Here is a 20,583-nt window from a genome sequence, read left to right as displayed (position 1 = left end):
AAAATCAATGCTATGTGTGGGGGGTTTTCCATCGTGGCCATGGAAAACCTGTTTTCCATTTTCCGAGTGCCGAAAGGTTTTTTTGTGTGAAGCAGGTACATGGGGCGCAAACTAGGGTTGAGGGAAACCCGTGCGCAACGATAGAAGAAAACATACGCAAGGCGCTCCACACACCCGCCCGACGCGCTAGCTCTTCGGGAAGCCGTAGGATCCTCCACCGTCTCCCGCCGATATCGCTGGTTGAACTACGTGTCCACTTTTCCCTGCCCTGATTTTCTTGAAAAATCAGTTTTAGCTCCGAAACGTGTCATTTTATGTGCCCATCTTTTTTGGTTTCACGCACCACCGAACAGGAGCACCGCTGCGCTCGAAGCGGCGAAACGGGACGTCCGGGGCGTCCCATTCCGAGCACAACTAATTGAAAATAAAATCGTGAAAATGTGAGACCTTTGCGAGGCATCATTTTATGTGACGCAGTTGCGAGGAAAAATATTCAAACTTAGAATACGGCAGTTATTCTCGAAAAACATTTACGAACTGAGCTATCACCTACGGAGTTCTATGGCTTTTAGGTCAAACGGGCAAGGTTATGGCCAATGGGCATGCATAGTTTACTGGAACGAGGCCATGTCTCACACATGCGTGTGCCCTGGGATGGGAATCAACGATGTGTGTGGGGGGTTTTCCATCGTGGCCACGAAAAACCCGTTTTCCATTTTCCATGTGCCCGAACGGATTTTTTTGTGAAGTAGGTGGCGCAAACTAGGGTTGAGGGAAACCCATGCACAATGATAGAAGAACGCATACACAACGCATTCCACACACCCGCCCCGCATGCTAGCTCTCCGGGAAGCCATAGGATCCCCCGTCGTCTCCAGCCAATGCCGCTAGAAACGGGCCAGATTTGAACTATGCGCCCACTTTTCCCCGCCCCTGATTTTATGGAAAAATCATTTTTAGCTCTGGAACGGGTCATTTTATGTGCCCATCTTTTTTGGTTTCGCGCAAGTCCCAACACGTTAACCGCCGCGCTCGACGCGACGAAACAGGACGTCCGGTGCATCCCATTCCGAGCACAACTAATTCAAAAAAAAATATCAGAAAAGTGTGAGACCTTCGCGAGGCGTCATTTTATGTGACCCAGATGCGAGAGAAAAAATCAAACTTGGAATACAACAGTTATTCCAGAAAAACATTCATGAAATGAGCTATCACCTACAGAGTTCTATGTCTTTTAGGTCAAACGGGCTAGGTTATGGCCAACGGGCATGCATAGTTTGCCAGAACGAGACCATGTCTCACACATGCTTGTGCCCTGGGACGGGAATCAACGTTGTGTGTCGGATTTTGACATCATGGCCACGGAAAACCCATTTTCCATTTTCCAAGTGCCGAAACGGTTTTTTTTGTGAAGCAGGTACATGGACACGAACTAGGGTTGAGGGAAACCCATGCACAACAATAGAAGAACGCCTACGCAACGCGTTCCACACACCCGCCCCATGCGCTAGCTCTCCGGGAAGGCGTAGGATCTCCCGCCGTCTCCCGCCGATGCCGTTAGAAACGGGCCGGATTTGAACTACACGCCCACTTTTTCCATGCCCCTGAATTTCTGGAAAAATAATTTTTAGCTCCGGAACATGTGATTTTAAATGCCCATCCTTTTTGGTTTTGCGCCTCCCAACAGGTGCACCGCCGCGCTAGACGCGGCAAAATGGGACGTCTCGTGCGTCCCATTTTGAGCACAACTAATTGAAAAAAAATTAGAAAAATGTGAGACCTTCGCGAGGCATCATTCTATGTGACCCAACTGCGAGGAAAAAAAGCTAACTTGGAATGAGGAAGTTATTCAAGAAAAACATTCACGAAATGAGCTATCACCTGCAAAGTTCTATGGCTTTTAGGTCAAACGGGCTAGGTTATGGCTAACATGCATGGATAGTTTCTCGAAACGAGGCTATATCGCGCACGTGTGTCTGCCCTAGGACGGGAATCAACGTTGTGCACGGGGTTTTGCATAATGGCCAAGGAAAACCCGTTTCCATTTTTTCGTGTGCCGAAACGGTTTTTTTGTGAAGCAGGTACATGGGTACGAACTAGGGTTGAGGGAAACCCATGCACAATGATAGAAGAACGAATACACAACCCGTTCCACACACCTGCCCCGCGCTAGCTCTTCGGGAAGCCGTAGGATCCACCGTCATCTCGTGTTGATGCCGTTGGAAACGGGCAAGATTTGAACTACGCGCCCACTTTTTACCGCGCCTGATGTTCGGGAGAATTCATTTTTAGCTCTGGAACCGGTCATTTAATGTGCCCATCATTTTCGGTTTCGCGCGCGTCCCAACAGGTTAACCGCCGCGCTCGACGCGGCGAAACAGAATGTCATGTGCATCCCATTTTGAGCACAACTAATTTAAAAAATCATAAAAATGTGAGAACTTCGCGAGGCGTCATTTTATGTGAAAAAATCAAACTTGGAATACAACAGTTATTCCGGAAAAACAATCATGAAATGAGCTATCACTTACAGAGTTCTATGTCTTTTAGGTCAAACGGGCTAGGTTACAGCCAACGGGCATGTATAGTTTGTCGGAACAAGGCCATATCGAGGACATGCATGTGCCCTGGGATGGGAATCAACGTTGTGTCCGGGGTTTTGACGTCGTGGCCACGGAAAATCCGTTTTCCATTTTCCGAGTGCCAAAACTTTTTTTTGTGAACCAGGTACACGGGGTGCGAACTTGGGTTGAGGGAAACCCATGCACAATGATAGAAGAACGCCTACGCAATGCGTTCCACTCACTCGCCCCGCAGCTAGCTCTCCGGGAAGCAGTTGGATCCCCTGCTGTCTCCCGCCGATGCCGCTAGAAAAGGGCCGGATTTGAACTACACGCCCACTTTTCCATGCCCCTGATTTTCTGGAAAAATATTTTTTAGCTCCGGAACATGTGATTTTAAATGCCCACCCTTTTCGGTTTTGCGTGCCTCCCAACAGGTGCACCGCCGCGCTCGACGCGGCGAAACGGGACGTCCCGTGCATCCCATTTTGAGCACAACTAATTGAAAAAATCAGAAAAAGGTGAGACCATCGCGAGGCGTCATTCTATGTGACCCAGCCGCGAGGAAAAAAATCAAACTTGGAATCAGGAAGTTATTCTGGAAAAACATTCACGAAATGAGCTATCACCTACAGAGTTCTATGGCTTTTAGGTCAAATGGCCTAGGTTATGGCCAACATGAATGGATAGTTTGTCGGAACGAGGCCATATCATGCACATGTGTGTGCCCTGGGACAGGAATCAACGTTGTGCACGGGGTTTTGCATCGTGGCCACGAAAAACCCGTTTTCCATTTTTCGAGTGCCGAAACGGTTTTTTTGTGAAGCAGGTACATGGGCGCGAACTAGGGTTGAGGGAAACCCAAGCACAATGTTAGAAGAACGAATACGCAACACGTTCCACACACCCGCCCCGCGCGCTAGCTCTCCGGTAAGCCGTAGGATCCCCCGTCGTCTCGTGCCGATGCCGTTGAAAACGGGCAAGATTTGAACTACGCGCCTACTTTCCCACCGCTGATTTTTTGGAAAAATCATTTTTAGCTCCAGAATGGGTCATTTTATGTGCCCATCTTTCTCGGTTTCGCGCGCCTCCCAACAGCTTAGCCGCCGCGCTCGACGCGGCGAACCGGAATGTCCCGTGCATCCCATTCTGCGCACAACTAATTTAAAAAAATCAGAAAAATGTGAGACCTTCGCGAGGCATCATTTTATGTGACCCAGATGCGAGGAAAAAAATCAAACTTGGAATACAACAGTTATTCCGAAATGATCTATCACCTGTAGAGTTCTATGTCTTTTAGGTCAAACGGGCTAGGTTATGGCCAACAGGCATGCATAGTTTGCCGGAACGACGTCATATCGCGCACATGTGTGTGCCCTGGGACGGGAATCAACGTTGTGTGCGGGATTTTGACATCGTGGCCACGGAAAATCCGTTTTCCATTTTACATGTGCCGAAATGGTTTTTTTTTGTGAAGCGAGTACATGGGCGCGAACTCGGGTTGAGGGAACCCATGCACAACGATAGAAGAACGCCTACACAACGCATTCCACACACCCGCCCCATGTGCTAGCTCTCCACGAAGCTGTAGGATCCCCCACCATCTCCCACCGATGCCACTAGAAATGGGCCGGATTTGAACTCCGCGCCCACTTTTCCATGCCCCTGATTTTCTGGAAAAAATAATTTTTTTGCTCCGGAACATGTGGTTTTAAATGCCCATCCTTTTCAGTTTCGCGCGTCTCCCAACATGTGCACAGCCGCGTTCGACGTGGCGAAACGGGACGTCCCCGTGCGTCCCATTTTGAGCACAACTAATTGAAAAAAATCAGAAAAATGTGAGACCTTCACGAGGCGTAATTCTATATGTGACCTAGCTGCATGGAAAAAAATTAAATTTGGAATCAAGCAGTTATCCGAAAAAAACATTCACGAAATGAGCTATCACCTACAGAGTTCTATGGCTTTTAGGTAGAATGGGCTAGGTTATGGCCAACATGAATGTATAGTTTATCAGAACGAGGCCATATCGCGCACATGCATGTGGCATGGGTTTTCGGTTTTGTGTATCTCCTATCAGGAGCACCGCCGCGCTCGACACGGCGAAACAAGACGTTCGGTGCATCCCATTCCTGGCACAACTAATTCAAAAATAAATAAGAAAAGTGTGAGACCTTCCCGAGGCGTCATTTTATGTGACCCATCTGCGAGGAAAAAAATTCAAACTTGGAATACGACAGTTATTCCGGAAAAACATTCACGAAATGAGCTATCACCTACGGAGTTCTATGGCTTTTAGGTCAAACATGCTAGGTTATGGCCAACGGGCTTGCATAGTTTACCGAAACGAGGCCATCTCTCGCACATTCGTGTGCCCTGGGATGGGAATCAACGATGTGTGTGGGGGTTTTCCATTGTGGCTACGGAAAACCGGTTTTCCATTTTCCGTGTGCCCAAACGAGATTTTTTGTGAAGCAGGTGGCGCGAACTATGGTTGAGGGAAACCTGTGCACAACGATAGAAGAACACATACGCAACACGTTCCACACACCCGCCCCACGCGCTAGATCTATAGGAATCCGTAGGATCCTCCACCATCTCCCACCGATGTCGCTGAATTCGAGTCAGATTTGAGCTACGCATCTACTTTTCCCTACCCGTGATTTTCTAGAAAAATCATTTTAGCTCCGGAACGTGTCATTTTATGATCCCATCATTTTCGGTTTCACGCGCCTCCAATTAGGAGCACCGCCGCGCTCGACACGGCGAAACGGGGCGTCCGGTGTTTCCCATTACGAGCACAACTAATTCAAAAAAAAATATCAAAAAATGTGAGACCTTCGCGAGGCATCATTTTATGTGACCCAGTTGCGAGGAAAACAATCAAACTTGGAATACGACATTTATTACGGAAAAACATTCACGAAATGAGCTATCACCTACGGAGTTCTATGGCTTTTAGGTCAAACAGGATAGGTTATGGCCAACGGGCATGCATAGTTTGCCGGAACATGCGTGTGCTTTGGGATGGGAATCTACGCTGTGCGTGGGGTTTTTCCATCGTGGCAACGAAAAACCCGTTTTCCATTTTCCGAGTGCCGAAACGGTTTTTTTTGTGAAGCAGGTACATGGGCGCAAACTAGGGTTGAGTGAAACCCATGCACAACGATAGAAGAACACATACACATCGCATTCCACACACACGCCCCACGCGTAAGCTCTCCGGGAAGCCGTAGGATCCTCCACCGTCTCTCGCCGATGTAGTTGGAATCGGGCCATATTTGAGCTACACGTCCACTTTTCCCTGCCCCTGATTTTCTAAAAATCATTTTTAGCTTCAAAATGTGTCATTTTGTGTGCCCATCTTTTTTCGGTTTCGCGCGCCTCCAACAGGAGCACCGCCGCGCTCTACGCGGTGAAATGGGACGTCCGGTGTGTCCCATTCCGAGCACAACTAATTCAAAAAATCATAAAAATGTGAGATCTTCGCGAGGCGTAATTTTCTGTGATGCAGTTGCGAGGAAAAAAAATCAAACTTGGAACCGAAAAACATTCACGAAATGAGCTATCGCCTGTAGAGTTATAAGGCTTTTATGTCAAACAAGCTAGGTTATAGCCAACGAGAATGCATAGTTTACTGGAATGAGGCCATGTCGTGCACATGCGTGTGCCCTGTGATGGGAGTCGACGCTGTGTGTGGAGTTTCTCCATCATGGCCACGAAAAACCCATTCTCCATATTTCCAAGTGTCGAAACGTGTGTTTTTGTGAAGCAGGTACAGGGGGCGCGAACTAGGGTTGAGGGAAACCCGTGCATAACGATAGATGAACACATACGCAACCCGTTTGACACACCCGCCCCACGCGCTAGCTCTTCGGGAAGCCGTAGGATCCTCCACCGTCTCCCGCTGATGTAGCTGGAATCAGGCTAGATTTGAAGTACGCGTTGACTTTTCCCTGCTCCAGATTTTCTAAAAAAATCTTTTTTAGCTCCGAAACGTGTCATTTTATGTGCCCATATTTTTCGGTTTTGCGCGCCTCCCAATAGGAGCACCGGCATGCTCGACGCGCCGGAACAGGACGTCCAGTGCGTCCCATTCCGAGCACAACTAATTGAAAATATCATAAAAATGTGAGACTTCGTGGGGCATCATTTTATGTGACCTAGTTGCGAGAAAAAATTCTAACTTACAATACGACAGTTATTCTAGAAAAACATTCACGAAATGAGCTATCACATACGGAGTTCTATGACTTTTAGGTCAAACCGGCTAGGTTACGGCCAACGGGCATGCATAGTTTGCCGGAATGAGGCCACATCGCACACATGCGTGTGCCCTGGGATGGGAGTCAACGATGTGTGTGTGGGTTTTCCATCATGGCCACGAAAACCCGTTTTCCATTTTCCGAGTGCCGAAATGGGTTTTTTGTGAAGCAGGTACATCGGGCGCGAACTACGGTTGAGGGAAACTCATGCACAACAATAAAAGAACATATACGCTACATGTTCCACACAAACCCGCCCCCGCCGTATCCCGCTGATGTCGCTGGAATCGGGCCAGATTTGAACTACGTGTCCGCTTTTTCCTGCTCCAGATTTTTTGGAAAAATCATTATTAGCTCCAAAACGTGTCATTTTATGTGCCCACCTTTTTCTGTTTCGTGCGCCTCCCAACAGGAACACCACCGCACTTGACGCGGCCAAATGGGACGACCGATGTGTCCCATTTGGTGCACAACTAATTCAAAAAATCATAAAAATGTGAAACCTTCGCGAGGCGTAATTTTATGTGACGCAGTTGTGTGGAAAAAATTCAAACTTGGAATATTGCAGTTATTCTCGAAAAACATTCACAAAATGAGCGATCACCTATCGAGTTTTATGGCTTTTAGGTCAAACCTGTTAGGTTATGGCCAACGGGTATGTATAGTTTGCCGGAATGAGACCAGGTCGCGCACATGCGTGTGCCTGGGATGAGAATCAACGCTATGTGTGGGGTTTTTCCATCGTGGCCACGGAAAACCCGTTTTCCATTTTTTGAGTACCGAAATGGTTTTTTTGTGTGAAGCATGTACAGGGGGCGTGAACTAGGGTTGAGGGAAACCTGTGCACAACGATAGAAGAACACATACTCAACACGCTCCACACACCTGCCCCACGCTCTAGCTCTTCGGGAAGCCGCAGGATCCCCCGCCGATGTCACTGGAATCGGGCCAGATTTGAACTATGTTTCCACTTTTCCCTGCCACTGATTTTCTGGAAAAATCATTTTAGCTCCAGAACGTGCGATTTTATGTGCCATTTTTCCGTTTCACGCGCCTCCCAACAGGGACACCGCCGCGCTCAACGCGGTGAAACATGAATACAAGGCAAAGAGGGTCTTTGTCGTGTACCGTTAAGAATACACACGACAAAGAGGGTCTTTGCCATGTACCTTCCAGAATATACACAACGCAGAAAAAGCATAGTTGGGCGGGAAATAGCGCGCCTTCCTGGAAATTTGTCTTTCCCGTGTAGCTCCAAAAAACACCCGGTGAAGACTCTCTTTGCCGGGTATCTAACTGGAGACACCCGGCGAAGAAAGGCATCTCCTGCCAGCCGTATGCTTTACTCGCCACGTGGCAGTTTTCTTCACCAGTGTCTAGTTGTGGTACTCGGCAAAGAGCCTCTTCGCCGTGTGTTTTTCTTTACCGAGTGTATTTTCCCTATTGTGTCATGTTCTTATTCTTCGCCGGGTGCTAACATTTAATTGGCAAAGTATTCTTCACCGTGTACTGGTTTTTGGCATACGGAGAAGAGCATCTTTGCCGTGTACCCGAGAAAAAACACCGTCAAAGAATAAAGTACACAACAAATATGTGTTTTCCTTTAGTGACGTAGATGTGTGGTTAGGCAATAATATGGATTAAAGTAGCATTGTTCCCAAACCGATTCATTATTTCTTGCATACATTTACATATAGATCATCAGTTAGAGTGAAGGGAACCTGCATACTTAGAGCATCTCCAACAGGCGCGCGCTAAAAAAATTATACAACGCACGTTTTCGCTTTTATGGGTCTGGGCGCGTCTCTAATTTTTCAGACGCGTGAAAATATACAGCGCAGAAATAGCTCTTTACCAGACGCTATAAAATACAGCGCCAAAAACAAGTTTTGCATACACATGATTGAAAATAATATCAAACATAGTACTAAAAATACATTTTAAAATGACGACAAGAACGACAATTAAACGGATACAATACATCAATACATCTAAAAATCTGGCAAGTTGAAGTCCGATCCCGATGACTGCGAAGGCTCAGTCAAAACCAAATCCGCCCAACGTTTATCGTTTTCGTCGATGGTCGTCGAGCCGGCTTCCTACGCCTCGATGAACCGCTTGCGCGTGCGAATGCCCTCCTTCTCCGCCCTGCGCTCCGCCTTCTTCTGCGCGAAGAAGGCGTGCTCGTCAACGACATCATGCGGGAAGGCAGCGGCCCACGCCTCCATGGTGCGTTCATCCGCCTGCATAATGGCGAGGCGGCGCTGAAGCTGCTTGCGGCGGCGCCGCTGCTGGTTAGGAGGCCGTCGAAGCCGGCCAAGAACTCTGCCTCCGCGAGCGACTCGTAGTCCTTGAAGTTGAGCTGCTGGCGGGGCCGCCCGAGGCGCCATGCCGCTACGTCGTAGGCGCGTGCCGCTTGCTCGACGGTGTCAAAGGTGCCGAGGGTGAGGCTAGCGCCATCGCCGCGGATCTCCGCATAGAACGTGCCGCTCGGGCGGGCGCGCACACCGATGAAACCGGAGGATTGCGCCGGGGTGGCATGGCGGCGGTGCGGTCTCGGCGGTGGTGGTGCGCGTTGTAGGTGAGAGGGTGGCGAGAGGGAGTTTTCAGCGGCGGCTGGGGACGCGTCGCACGCGCTGTTTCATACCGCGTGTGGCAAAAAAAATTAGCGCGCGCTATTTTGGCGCGTCTGTTGGAGCAAAAAATTTCAACACCAGCGCGCTAAACTGATGGTTTTTCCCGCGCGGGCATCTTTTGGCGCGTGTGTTGAAGATGCTCTTAGCTAATTAATCAGATTCGGGACGATGGAACAAAAAAAAATGCCACCAAGCCATATAGGAAAATAGCCAGCGATCATGTATGTCCAACCTAAGAACTTACCCACAGGCCACATGGTAGATGCATGCATGTGTTAATCATTTGACCCAAATCCATGCGACAATCTCTCCGGGATTAAAGCAACAAAGCAATTAAAACAAATCAGAACCAATTAAGCCCATGCAAGTCAATTGCTCCGGCCCCGCGTCTCTTTCCTTCCTTCTCCCGAGAACCCAGCGGGCAGCGGCAACCTGTCCTCAATCCGGCGAGGCGGCGATCCGATGGCTGCAACTTCACCTTGCGCTCGTCACACGGATCGTGCTCTCATCCGTCGTCTCTCCGGATTCCCCGCTGTTCCTTCCGTCTCGCAGCTTCCCGCAATGGCGCCCTATAAATCCCCCCATTCCTCAAGTGTTGCCTCATTCCTTCTCCACAGACCTCACGGCCTCCACCACAAATTCCATCATCTTCAGCTCAAGAATCTCATGTAGTACTGGTCATACGTACGTTTTCCGGCAGAGGCTGGAACACAGCCGTGCACGACATGGTGAGGAAAGGCCATGCCGGCATGCTGCCTAAGAACTTTGTTTTCTTGATCTAATTCTTGAGTATATCTGCCTTTCTTCGCTGCCATCGGCCACTTGATAATCAGTGTAAGTACGTGTGTTGCTCCTTCCTTCTTGGTATCTGATCTTCTGTTGTTGGTGTCTTTCTGCATACCGTCCTCTGAATTTTTCTAAGTTGGCTTGGTTGGATCTTGAGGTTCAGCTAGCTAGGTACATAGGAGATGACAGAGATATTCTAAATGGATCGAGCTTCATAAGGCATCAATATATAGGTGTAGGAACAAGTGGAGAATTGTGTATGTTTAAGAATAGATTTTATTTGGTTTACTAGCAGTACAAATTTTGATCTCTGTAAAATTCTAAGAACATATTCACTTCCCCAATCCTCTGGCGCAAATGTTGCAGCCAAACCACTGTGTTGGGCACTTCTGGTTTACTGATTGAATCTACACGTACGATTAAAGCTTCTGTCTCCTAAACATAGGCAGGCCATCTTCACCAATTTTGATGGAGGAGATGTAGTTCCCTAACCTGGACGAGATGAACAGCTAACTGAACTTCATCTATATAAACTTTGCATCTCTGAACCTTCTGAATCTGGTTGTCTTGGCGCTGCTGTCTTCGTCAGGAAAAACACCTCCGCTGTTGGGCCAAGGTCCAGCCACGGGAGTAAAGGTCCACCGGCCCACTCAGCCTTGTCATTCTCTTCTACTTCTCGCAGAACAACACCTCCGCCGCCGCTCCTCACCTCGCCGGCGTACCCTCCGCAGCCACCTCGTCTCCCCCCAACTCCGATACTTCATCTGCCCCTGTTCCTCCACCACTCGCCTCACCCGCATCAGGTCGACCGGCACCGCCCAAGACTCGCTGATGGGAGACGCGGCGCTGCCCAGGAGCCATGGCATTGCGCCCGGCCTGTTCGCTGGTGCTGCGCGCGGCGCTGCCGAACTCGCCTGGCCGATCGAGGCGATTCGGTCCGTCTGTCCTTCACGCCGGCGAGGGGTACGCGCGGTGCCGGCCACGAGGACGCACCGGGCGGCTGTGATGTGACCCATGGAGGTCCTTCCTCCATGGCAGCTGTGAGGATGGAGTTTTCCTGAGGCCTCGCTGCCAACAGAGTTTCTACTACTGCAGCATACTCGGCCATGGAGAACGGTGTTCTCATGTAGATGCCGTTGCAGTTGACGGCCAGCACAGTATTACTCTGAACCTGACCAGATCTGCTATGGATGCACTACTAGGTTCATTCAGATAAGTGAGCTAGATGCGCAGGTGATGTTTTTTGATTGGTGGATAATGACTAGATTGTGGCTTTTTTTTTTTTCTCTGTCAACACTGCTATCGTACCTAATTGGACCACACATATGCATATCTAAATCCAAATTGTCTTTTGCCTTAATCATGTGCCTTTCAGGCCTACTTATATAGTTGTAATGATCGTGTTTATGTGATAGCCTATTAAGTGATGAGATGTGTATGAACAATGGCACAGTGCGCCCGTACAGTCATTGACTTGCTTGGTACTACTTGTTACTCAAATGTCCTGATAATTAACTGCAAAAAGGATATAGTGTTTTTTTTCCTGTCTTTTCATAACCTAGTAAGCAAACATTAATAAACAAAATGTGATCTTTGCTGGAACCTTTATTATATTCAAGTTTTGTTATATAGCTCACGCGTCAAATAACCTTGTAAGCATGTTGTTTATTTATAGTTCATTCCGAATAAGAATGTAAAGAGTCATTTATTAGATGTACATCTCACAAATCTTGAAGACAACCCGGTTTCATTTTCAGCGGGATCCATAGCTTTTTATAATTGCCATGGTATTATAAATATTCTAAAGAGCCTACATGTATTACAACGCACTGTATGGCCTGCACGATAAGGTTTCACATCATCTCCTAGTCCTGCATAGAATAAATGTCTTCATTATCCTTGTTCTGAACCTGTGATCCTGTTGCTGATTGTTGTTTGTCTTTATGGTATTATAGGCTAGTTGGCGACTCTGGTTTCTCATTATCATCATCCGGTGCACAACGACCCCGATGGGCACCTCTGGTCCTCGCCGTCGCTAGGAACGTCATGCTGATAGCGGCCGCCTCCCCCGCTTGATACTCCCAAAATGCATGCGCCGGGGCTAGCTCTAGGCCGGCTAAGGTGTGGAATGTGATGGAGGCGTGCGGGATGCATGATGACGAGTGGGAGCTGTCTGCCAAGGTTGAAGCAAGACACGTGGTGAGCTACAAATTTTATATGTGAACTCCATTCCGTGTTTATTGCAGCAACTATCAGTTCTTATTCTATGTACGCTAATTGACTGTTATCCTGAAGTTATTTTTCCACACCAATTATATATTGTCGGGGTGTAGCACTAAGTTGGAATCTTGCCACGTGCTAATCATAGGTGTCTCAGATTTTTGTAGAGTAACTTTTGTCATCGTAGTTGACATTTTTGCTATGGTGTCTAGATCATGAACATTTTGTTTCTTTCAAGGTCATGTCATTTTCCATCTTCGTGCAACTAGCACCGTTCTTAGAGGTGCTACAGATAATCGATGATGATGATCTATAATTTCTTTGTTTGTAAAGAGCTAGCATATGACTCTGCAAAAGTTGAACTTTAATATATACATTCTAAAAAATTTCTACTTATCGATCATGAAGTAATTGATTAGAAATATACATTTGATGCCTAGCAATTTTTTCTTCTTTCATAAAAAAGATGTTAAGAAAAGCTAGCACGAGGCACATGGCTTTTATCATTAGCCAAAATTTTCTATTTATATTATGGTGTAATTTTAGTCTTTGTATTTGCATGTACACCAAGGTGGTTTTCGACTGCACCAAGTGGTGGTGTGGTTCCAGAACGTGCTCAAGGAGCCGCTCGCCGGCGACACCGCTACGCAGGTGCTCATGGATCAGATGTGTACAATAGCAGCTACAACATCAACAAGAATGAACACAAGGTGAGCCCAGACTTTTATGGAATCTGTGGTGAAAAGAGATACCTTTTACAAACCCAAAAGGCATTGAGGTCAAACAATTAAGCTCAACCCGGATATTAGATTCTTCAAACAGTTAGTTAGTGAAAACGAAAGATTTTTATGTGTTTGATTCTGTTGATTTGTCAGACAGAAATATTGTGTGTCTAAAAGTCCAGAACATATGTTGTCAAGTATGACATGTTGGTAGCTCATTATAGCATGTGGTGTTACAAGATTATCCTTACTTAGAATGCATAGTTATTCATGTGTTGCTTTTGGGGTAAGGTAACTCTAGGGCTTGGTGTATGACACAACCCAGATGTTTTGTTATCTTAAATCTTATTTCTTGCTTGCCAATGTGATGGTGTAGTGCCCGATGTTTTTCTGTCCTATTCATTGCTATATTTCTCTAGTCATCATGGATGTTTTTATTCCTTATGGGATAAACATTATGATATTTTCTGTTGATGCAGTTCTTATCTTTTTTTTTCCCTGGCGATGTTGTGGTTCGAATGCTAGCTTCAGTTGCTGCTACTATGTTAGTGTTCTATATAGATCCCTGATGTAGGTTGTTGGTTACCTTGCATGTTTACTTCCACAATAGAGTATTTTGCGATATAAACATTCACGGTTGTTGCCTTAGAGCTTTTGCTTTGCTCGGTTTGCGAGCTAATTCCGCCAAGTCCTTCCTTGGATGCCTGAGCCTTTTTATTTTCCCTAGTTCATATTGTCTATTATAAATCAAATATAGTATTTTCATTTGGCTTTTGCATTGCAAATGCTGATGAAATCAAGGCTTGTTTCTCAAAACTTTCGCAGTTGCCTCCTTGAGATAGATGAGTGGCGAACTTGCATAGGTAGCTGATTTAGATGTCAAGTCTAGTTCTAATGCTTTCTGGAGCAGTACTGAAACTGTCCATGTTGCTGATGGCTCCAGGATATGTATGAACGAGCAGATAGAGGCATATGTAGGCAGCCCCTAGCTTTCTCAAGTCTAACTCTTCGGCATTATTGATGCTTCTCCAAGTTGGGCCTACACTGGCTCAAAACTCTAAGGCTTGCACAATTCTTGATTTCCGTTCTGCTGTTGTTGTTTTCGCAGTGTGCATTATATACATCTAGCTATATCAACAAATGAAGTCATTAGTTTTTGTCTTTTATGGATTGCTCATAGACACTTTGAGCCAGGATATGGTATTTTTTAATCCACTTATTATATGTCCAACAATTCTTTTTGCCTTTGTTTCCATTGGCATACAACCGGGAAGTTGCATGAAGTAACCTGCCAGCCTTACTGGTGACATTTGGCATCAACAAATTGATTGCGAGATTTTGCATGTGTGCTTGAACTAGAGTCCTCGTGTAGGCACCGGTGAATCTCATATGTGTGTCATTAGTTATAATCTATGATTGGTTCTCCTGAAATCTGAGATAGTCAACGAAATATTATTTACCATAATATTGTATGGTGTACATGTAGCCATGTGGATTGTTCCTTGCATCTAGAGATTTGTTGCCGATATTGTGCTTAAAAGAATTTTGTACTGTTTTGATGAAAGCTTTTAGATTCACTACAAACGTTAAATCGCTAACGTTGATCTTTCTCCCTTGTATAGCTGTGCAGAAGCCTTTGTGTATAATGCATTGTATCAGTTACTCTGGAGAACTAGCACAGGGTAAAAAGTCACGAGGTGTTACTGAAGAAATTATTTTTTTAGTAATCTCCGATTTATCGTTTGTATTGTTATTTCACTTGTGTTTCCTCCTGCAACTAGGACTAGCGTCATGGCTAAGAAATTTAGTTCAGTTTTCAAGCATGGACAACTTCCACATTCTGTACCTTCTGATGCTTTTGGTCTTGTATAGTTTTTCGAGCAATATAAGGGAAGAAAACAGAGAGGCGGGCGGCTGGAGCTCGTCTTTCTTCATTTCAACCTCCGGTCATCGGAACGAAGAGCTTCACCTCGTACTGGTCCTCGCCATCTCTCTGTGCAACCATGACCCTGGTTGCGATTGCCTCTCTGTGGTGGCTTCAGGTCATCATCGCTCATTGCTCTAGGTGAGATTCCTCCATCCCTGCTCTTCCTATGTCTTCCTTCTCCATGTGTGCTTCTTGGTGATTGAAAATTTCTCATTTATACTCTACACAGAAATTGATTTGTCTCTGGATTGGTAGTTGGATGATGTTCCATCCCTCGATCTGATCTGTAGTCTGCGCGACAGGCTGCCCCTAGCTGTATATATTATATAGTTCTGCTCAAAGAAATGTACTTTAGTAGTTAAGCCTTTAATATATTGGTAGCGTGTGGACATACACGTACACACTTATCATCCACGATGTTGTTCTACTAACTTTGCTGATGCTATGTGATAATCCCCCCTATCAAGTGCTTAGGGCAGATTTTCTTTGGTAAGATGTGTGGAGTACTATTGAGCAACTTCTTATCAATAATATGTGTCCATTTATATCGATGAAGCGGACATTCGTTTTTTTAGTCAGATTACATGATCTGTGCTATTTTTACATACACAACTAAGTGTTTCATGCACTTTAGAATGTTCCGCTGCTATAATCAAGTATATGTTTCGGAATATTTTTGAAATTTGATTTCACAGGGAGTTATATCCACGGGCACCTGGTTGCAAATGCCAGTAGGTTAGTTAGAAGTAGAGTATGGTTACTCATGGAAATCATTATTGCTGGCATGTACGTATCTGCTTACTTTTCTAATATTGTTCCAAATTTTCTTGGGCTTACAGTCTCAAAATTTTACAAGCCAACCTTTTATTCGGCATGTTTGGTGTTCGGGTATTTTCGATGGGTGTGAAGTTTGAGCATGTTTGTGCTGGTTTAATATTTTCTGGTTGAATGAAAGCTCAGGGATAATATGGTGCTCTTCTAAACCTTTCTTGCAGTATAGGTGTAAGATCCTCTCGATTTCTCAGTTGCTTCCCGAGAGGAAAATCCTCTCGATTTCTCAGTCCGGCTTCTCATTTGCGCCACCAAAAATTCGTTCCCTTTTCTTAGTTACAGAGCCAAATCATTACCAGTCCTACAGGGGAAAGATTCATATTAGGTGCATACCAGAAGTTAACAATTTCTTTTGAAATAAAGATTATTCTTTAGTATAGGTTAAGTTACATACATAGTTTAGATACCCTTAGTGACTCTTGAGCCATGATTCGTTGTAAATTGCTAGTATTTTCACAACACATTTTTTGCATCGGAGATAAGAAAATTAAATGGAAGGCTGCCAATCTTCTAACTTAACATATATTGACAAGGTGTCCCATCATCTTCTAATTGTTTTTTTGGCAAGATTAAAAGGACATGTGCAACTTGTTCTCTTTCAGGAACATGATGTTTCTAACTGTATATTGTGCAGAAAAAATTACTTGGTAATTGACGATTGTAGGAATGCCTATTTTCTAAATAAAAGAATGTGCAATGATGGATGAGATACAGACATACAGTACTTAGTCGTCTCCTAGTAAACAGTTGTCTGACTAATGACCTTGGATTGCTAAATACATTGTAAGTATATGTCAGTATTTCAAAACACTAACAGAACGACGCAAAATTAGTACTTCTTAATAATTACTAGTGACCCTGTGTACGTGAGTTTCCTGATTGCAAGCACAATGAAAACTCACCTAGCGTTCTTGACAGTGGTGCCGGCTGTGGGAGCTTCTGGATCCACCATTAGTCTAGTAAACCAACCACACTATGCGGATTTCGTTACTTGGTTTCAGCCATCGTTACTGCAACCAGAATTGGATAGTTCACTCGTCAACTAAAATCCTTATCGACCATTATTTATTCTGCAGTAGTGCTATTTTCAAGTTTATTTGTGTCATTGGTTAGCTACCAGATGCTAATTTCAAGTTTATTTGTGTCACTGATCAGCTACAAGATGCTATGTGTATCACAGGTATGCACTCCACTGAAGGAACTTATGCAGGCGAGCCTGATGTTGGAGTGATAGACTTATGTGCATATTTGCATATAGCTAGAACATATCCGCAAGAGTTCACCCCGAAGGGCATCGTTGAGTCGGCTGTCTGTTGGAGGATCAGCTTTGCTGCTTGAGGACCTCTGCGTTTCATTTCGTTGATAAGATAGAAGTTTTTGTTACATGCCTACTAGCAGGAGCGGGATACAAGATACAAGCTAACTAATGCACATCCCAGGTCGTCGGCAGCACAAGCCCAAGGCCAGCTTTGGCCTAGAGAGCTGCTTCCTCCTTGATGCTTGCAAGCAGGCCAGCGGTCGAAGGTTGTTCGCCTTCAAACACACAACTGTTCATGTGTTTCTGCACCATCCATTGGAGTTATAGGGTTGCAGTAGCCAGCCCCTTGCACATGGTTTTAGGTGTGTTCTGACGCGCCTAGAACAACCATTCGACGACGAATGCCTCCTGTGCTGGTGGGGCGCATGTCATCCGGAGCCAAGACAATATTTAATATTTCCTACCAGATTACATTGGTGAAAGGGCAGGACGGAGTCTGCTGCCGCATCTTTCTAGGTGCTTTGTTCACCAAGCAGGCACACTATGTACCATTCCAGCTCGAGCAGAGGTTGGAAGCTCATCTCGAGAAGCTGGGCACAGCCACGTGTGAAATTTTTCCACTGGCTAGCTCATCCCGCTGCGGGCGAGATGAGCTTCCAACCTCTGTTAGCGAGCAGGCCATCGGTTATCGTCCTCACTTTTCGCCTTCTTTTTGGGTTGCAGGCATGGAGCTGAGGCGCAATCTCACTGACGGAGCGTTCGCCGATCCAGTGGTCGTCCCAAAACAACGCGGTTTGGACATTACCCACTGTCATCAAAGTGGAAGCGATGAAGAGGGCATGTTCCTCTACCGAGAATTGGAGTTCAAGGATGCTCCAGGCTCGGTCGGTTCATGTCGCTGCGGCTGTACAAGAGCCAATGAAGGCGGAGGGCAGGGCCGGCCTCTCTCTTCCTAAGGCCGCTCTGCCTGTCTTAATCTAGGTTTCTCTGCCATATGGAGGTAGACCCTTCATTACTGGACTTGTTTCAAGTGTTTTTCTGTGTACTATCTTGTAATAAGATATCATGGAATCAAACTACTAATGAGATGCCTCAGTTATTAGTTATTACTCTACACCTTGAAAATTTCTGGACTTCTTACAATGTTTTTCAAATGTTAGGTTCCTCGAAATAGCAGCACACTCCAAAGCATTACTTTTATTTAGTGAACTTCACTCTTGAGTACTCTACACATTGAGGTGTTTTTTTATTGTTAAATTTATTTGTCTGCTTGATATGCTCACTCCTTGGAACCTTGGGAGGGTTTCAGAACTCAACTTTAATTGATTGCCATTAGGTTTAGGTGATGTATAATATAAATGGGTTGCAATGCATGATTCAGAAGGATCCCATAGCACATCATGTGTTGTATGTGACCGTCGTAGGAATGTTTTCATATAAAGTTTGGCTGAATCAAGTTAATTTGCTTTTTTCATATAAAGTTTGGCTAAATCAAGTTAATTTGCTTTTACTTTTACCTCCCAATGTTACTTTATTGCTCTGTTTCTATTCTGCTGTCCTGCAGGTAATTGGCGAGTCGAGCCTTCTTAGGCCAGTGGTAGCTGTACGTGATATCGGAGCTGTCAGCTCCCGTGGCGCTCGCATAGGTAAAGTGGAGGCGGCCTTTATGTAGTGGCAGTGGAGAAGCAGAGGTGGCCACGAGGGAGCCTTGGCCGCGGGAAAGTATAAAGCTTGTTTTGGACCTGGGAATGGATAGTGCTTCTCTGATCTGATCTGGGCAGGCTGCCTGTGTTAAGTAGCTCCTATATATGTTGTCATAATCTTGCTTGGGCCAGTTTGGTTTCCGTGGCTGCTAGCAAGTTCGTATCATTACAATGTAACTTTCTCAGTTTTGCTCTGATCTAATAATGTGCACTCTTTTTTTCTAATGATTTGATTAATTTGTGTAGCTACCGGCTATGATATCTTCTCTTTGTGGAACTGTGTTTTTGAGGCATGGCATGTACCGACCTGGGCCTTATTTGGATGTTTTGAGCATTTCCACCAGCGTTGATGTATGTGCCAAAAAGGAAAAAATCTTGTGTGGTTGATAACCTGATTATTTTGTATGTGATGCTAGCTATGTATCAATCCAAGCAGTAGATTCTGGCAGTTGTGAAACGACGACCAGATATTTCCTCCTCCTATATGAGGAGCACCCCATTTGAGCTGGTTACTGGATCTGGTCAGGGAAAGTAATCATTGAAATTTTAGAAAAAACAAACGGAATAGCTGCATGAAACGTATTAAGGAAAAAAATCATGGTTCTTAAAATGAAAGAGAGCAAGGAAAGCAAGTCTCTAACCAAGCACACGGTGGAAACAAAAATCCCGTTTATCTTGCCTTAATGCGCGTGGCATAAATTGCTCTGGAGTTAATGATCTTCCAAGTAAACCCACGCCCAGTGCCAGGAAAATGAGGCGTCCAGCCGGCTATCCACGATTCCCGGGAATGAGATTAATTGGCCCACGTAATTAGCTAGCAGGTTTCCTATTTTACGTGCCATGTCACCAATCCGTGGCAACACACGATCTGAACGGTCCATCATCATCCTTGATGGTTTTGGATGGATGGATTGAAACAGAAGCTATCAGCAAGAAATGGCGGGAGGCGAAAAGCGGCGACGAAAAAGTGGCGCCAGAGTTCCAAATTCAAACAAAAACCTCCAACCTTGGCCTCCTCTAGTAGTATATAAATATGGGATGGGGTGGAACCAACGCGTGCGTCGTGTGTGACGACTTAGACTTTGACTCTTTACTCGTCGAGGAGAGGAGAGGATACTCTGCCTTGCCCATCCCAGCTTCGTGGTCCGTGAGGCGTAGTTGTAGGCGGTGGTTGTCATCGTCGGATGGATCTCAGGCTGTGAGCTGTTATTCACCCAGGAGGTATGCATGCACGCGCCTTTTGTTTCATTGCCTTGTTTGATCTATTGACGGATGGATCCGTGGAGTTTGCTGTAGTTGCGATCGATGCAGACTTGAAAGGCCCGTTGGAGCGGGAGGAGAAAAAATGAGAAGCGATGGATGGATGGATGGATGACGGCGTACGCCCGGCGGGCGAGCCGATCGCCGCGGTGCGTTTTACAAAGTACTTTTTTTCTTTTGCTTATGCTTCTGGCTACCGATCCATGGAACCTCGATCGATTAATTAGTTCTTGCGCGCGCGAGATGGAGCGATGCGATCCATTAGCAGCGCTTTTCATATGTCGCGGAGGCAGGCGACGAAGTCCTTGTACTCCGCCCTCGAGGAGAAGCGCGCTGCTGGGGCAGGAGTGGGCCGGAGTAGCGGCGGCGGCTGCGGGGCGGAGGAGAGCGGCGGCGCGGCGGGCGGCGAGGGGG

General features: G+C 46.0%; 1 long non-coding RNA gene across 2 annotated transcripts; it reads left to right on the top strand.

The window, feature by feature from the left end:
• The first annotated feature begins 10,833 nt into the window (after positions 1-10,833).
• On the top strand, positions 10,834-19,134 carry LOC127325563 (uncharacterized). 2 transcript variants are annotated; one of them, XR_007867250.2, is made up of 7 exons: positions 10,834-11,481; positions 12,204-12,447; positions 13,040-13,178; positions 14,813-15,255; positions 17,129-17,722; positions 17,930-18,206; positions 18,771-19,134. It is a non-coding gene; the product is annotated as an uncharacterized lncRNA (long non-coding RNA). The 2 variants fall into 2 exon arrangements; XR_007867251.2 differs by having other exon boundaries at positions 10,836-11,481; positions 15,063-15,255.
• The last annotated feature ends 1,449 nt before the right edge of the window (positions 19,135-20,583 follow it).

Source organism: Lolium perenne, chromosome 3 (assembly GCF_019359855.2).
Source record: "Lolium perenne isolate Kyuss_39 chromosome 3, Kyuss_2.0, whole genome shotgun sequence".
Lineage (NCBI taxonomy): Eukaryota > Viridiplantae > Streptophyta > Magnoliopsida > Poales > Poaceae > Lolium > Lolium perenne.
This window is presented reverse-complemented; position numbering and strand designations above follow the sequence as displayed.